We start from the raw sequence: 3982 nt of genomic DNA, 5'->3' as shown, positions 1-3982 counted from the left end.
TTGCTGAACACCAATGAAAATATTTTTCATGTAAAATACAAACTACAACAAAATAATCGAAGTCTGATCTTAACAGATGAAAAATTATACAATAGGTCTAAGTGTGACAAACAAGCTGGTAAATACGATACCATTATAACAAGTGAGTCAGGAGACAAAAGCAAAGCACCTGAAAAATGCAGCCTTACACCTAGTATTGTTATCCTTCCCTTCACTGTGTCTGGCTCAGAAAGATTATTTTTCATGTAAGCAGAATTGGACTCCAGCTTTCACTTAGACACATTAAAAAAGGATAGTGAGGAGTGACACTAGTCCCCTTATGTCCCCCTCAGAGTGATGTGAAAGTATCAAGCAAAGGACAATGTCTTAGAGCATCTCCCTCCAGCACTGCTTCATCTCAGGTGATTGCTCATCCCCAGGCTGCCTGGACACTTTCTGCAGAGAAGTCCAGCTCATATTTGAGACTGTACCTGGAAACGTGAGATTCAATAGTTGTGCTCCGCCAAGGGTAATAGCTGTAGCACAAACAACACGCAGTCCCTTTGAGCTGTAGGTTATAGATATCTAGGCCTGCTTATGCTGTAGCTTCAGTCATGAGTGCACCTGATGAACCATTTTTTTCCTTTCCCCTGACTTAGCAGAGTCATCTTGTATTTGTATCTTATTCATTATGTGTGTGTAACGTCAAACTACCAGAAGTCAATACTGGTCAAGTGGTTAAGGGTTGATGAACGTCTGCTGAACTCAACTGAAAATGGCTTCTAAAGGCAAGCATTCATCAGCCTTAATAATAAAAATGGTCTGTGCGCTTCATTCTGCTTTTTGGTGTGTCCATCACCCACCACTCCTGGCTTCAGCCCAGAAGAAAAGCATTAAAATTACATGGATGTGGAAATGTTGTTAATCATCGGGGTGTGACATCCTCATGTTTAGTATTTGGTTGCTCAATGAAGTGCAAAGACGACCTTGGACCATCGGTAATTCCATTCTTATCCGTGTCCACATCCATATCTGTATCTAATCTTTCAAAGCTAATCCATCCCACAACAAATGTGTAGACCTGAGTGATGGTGCCACGTGGAGAAAGTTAAGACTGCCAGGTAGTCAAGTCTTTGCACAAAATCCATTTTTCACCTGAAGAATGGCATTTTATTACTCCTGTTATCTCAAAGCACACATCTACAAGCAAACACTGAAGCAAAAGTTTTCTCCCCACCCATGAAGCTCTTGGGCTATGCTTTCCCTATGCTTTCTGATCATCAGAATAATCTGCAAAATAAGCTGCATATTATGCTCAATAGGTAGAACAGTTAAAAAAATATTAGTTTGTTTCTCTTGTTAAGTTATAGTATTTTTCAGTCATCTTCTTTGAGGAAGGTCTGTATAGAGACCCAGGATATTTTGCCAAATGGTACTCCTGGAAAAGCCACCGGCTGTTGACAGCAGGCATTCAAGAGTGAATTGAGGCCTACTACATTTACCAAGAGTGCATGCACGGATATGCCAAATGAACATGATGCATGAACAGTATGCATGATGCATACTTCTCCCTTGGACTATGTATATAACGGCAAATTAAAATGTTGTGGGATTCTTATTTGGCATTGGTCTTGAGCCCCACTATAGGCGTGGATCTGAGCAACCACACTTGGATCCTGATGTGACTCCCCGCTGTTAAAAGGAACCGGAAATTAGGATCATGATGCAAGAATAGCTGTACAATATGTACCAAAAAAGGTTATCTCTAACTAAAAACTAGTGCTGTTATAACCCCAACAAACAGGAGACACAATCTTCATTTAATGGTTCTTTTCCTTCTCCTTGCAGAACTTCATCTGCTGGAAGTTATGCTTAGGGCTAATTTGTTAAGTCACTGTAAATAGACAAAATGATTGTGTTTGCCTATTTTCTCATCTAGACCAGTCTATGAGCTACAGTTTGCAAACTATTACAGAAAATCAAACTAATTATGTCTCGCTGTTTACTCTACAGTGAAGAGGAACTCCAGAATCTGGCAAAAAGCAGTATCAGCAAAAGGTGCAAAACTATATTTGAAGTCCAGGATGTCACAAAAAAGTTAAAGATGACGTTTAACTTGTGCTATGTAAACCAGTTCAGTTTCTTTACTGTGCACTTTCAAATCCATAAGAAATAAACTGAATAAATATATGAAAACGGGAACAATAAAAGCTTATTGGTTGAATAAATGAAGAAAAGTGTTTTAAACACAGAAATTGGAGAAACTACAATCATTAGTTTAAACTTTCCATGGGCTCAAGTTAAGTTTAAAAACCCCACCAATTAATGTGTAAATCTATAGAGTGAAAAAGCCCAATGAACGGTAAGAACCGTAGGTTAATAAAACATATCAGATCAGACAAACCTGATACCCAAACCCTCTGTAATTGCATGTGTGCTATATAAAGGCATTCTAGCGCATGTAATGCTTATGGATTTCAGAAAAGCACTTGATGTGATATTGAATTATAAGACTTTTAGCATTTGGTGCATGAGATACAGGGAAATATCATAATGGGGTGAAAAGGAGACTGATCGATGCAGAGGAACAAAGTGTTGTATCACTGCATCCTCAGAGGGCAGAGCTGCTATTGGAACAGAGGCTCTTCTCTCATCCCATTTTCTACTGCCAAGATCTGGGAGAGGAGGCAATCAGAAAATGCACTTGTGCTTCCCTAAAATGTCGTCTTCTGTTTTGCGAGGAAAATGGCTGGTATTTCATTACAAAGGGTGTATTTGGACTCAATTTTTTACTAATTTGTTTGTCTCTTGGTAAACAGATACCTCTGGAAAGTGCAGCTCAGGAGCAGGAATTATTCTCTGGAAGGTTTTTAACATTCAGAAAGCTCCATAATAACAAGCACGACAGCTCTTCTCCCCAGTTATTTCTGGAGCTGAACTTCTATGCTATTTTGTTTAAGGGATCCCATGAAGTGGGTGGACTCTAAAGAAGAATGTTTTGATGTTTCTATAAAAACTATGACGTTTCCTGGAGTCTTAGTTCTCACTTCATGGGTTGCAGTGAAACCAAAAAGCCCAGTTTCAGGACAGTCCCTACGGCAGAGCTGCGGAGGCTGGGGCATGAAAGCCTTGGGAAACATGCTTCTCCAGTCCTCCAGCCTGCTCGATAGGCTGTCAAGTACCAGCAGAGATGGGAACAACTTCCTGTGAAATTATGGTGATTTTCAGACAAAACTGGCAGTTGCTTCTTGAAGATTTGAGTGCATGGAAAACAAATGTTCTACGACAAAATGGACAAAAAGTCCATTTCTCTCCAGCTGAGAATTTTCACAGCCAAGACAACTCAAATCTACTCCCCTAAATGGCAGATTTTATTCCATTTATCTGAGGATACAGGAACTTCTCCTGCTGCAAGATCTAACTCCTTTTCAGCTTTTTCCTCGCAAGGCCCTTGCAGGCTTCAATTTCTGCAAACAAAAAGGTGTTGAGATGATTTTCCCCAAAGATAAAGTTATGCCAGGGTGTGGTTACAGCAACTCAAACTGAAATAAAGTTTTGAATTTTCCCCTAGGAGACTCCCTAGCAAGGGAAGAAAAAAAAAATCAAGAGATTTCAGGGGCACTACCCTCCTACTAATTCCAAACTAGTGCTGTCCTCCTCCTCTTCCTTGAAGTAGGTTGACAATCCCATTTTAAAGGATCTAGTACAAAACCCAAAGATGTATTTCTTATGTATACCTAGTGACTCTTCCTCAGTTGGTGCTCTTGCAAGCTGTTTCTGGAAGAGAAGATTAAATGTAAATCCTTGGCATAAGTGTACTGACTGCTGGTTAGATTCAGTTTTGCACATTTTAGATGCGAGTTATGACCTGGCTGTGGGTTTTTTGTGCATTTGAATGGTAAAAGGACGACCAAGACATAGTCTTATGGGGAAGGGTTTTTTCTGGTATGGTTCTCTGCCACCTGACCATAGCTCTAATTCACTTGTTCCAATGGTCGCTCTT

This window comes from Calonectris borealis, chromosome 1, assembly GCF_964195595.1.
Source record: "Calonectris borealis chromosome 1, bCalBor7.hap1.2, whole genome shotgun sequence".
NCBI classification, from domain to species: domain Eukaryota; kingdom Metazoa; phylum Chordata; class Aves; order Procellariiformes; family Procellariidae; genus Calonectris; species Calonectris borealis.
Note: the sequence above shows the minus strand (reverse complement) of the source record.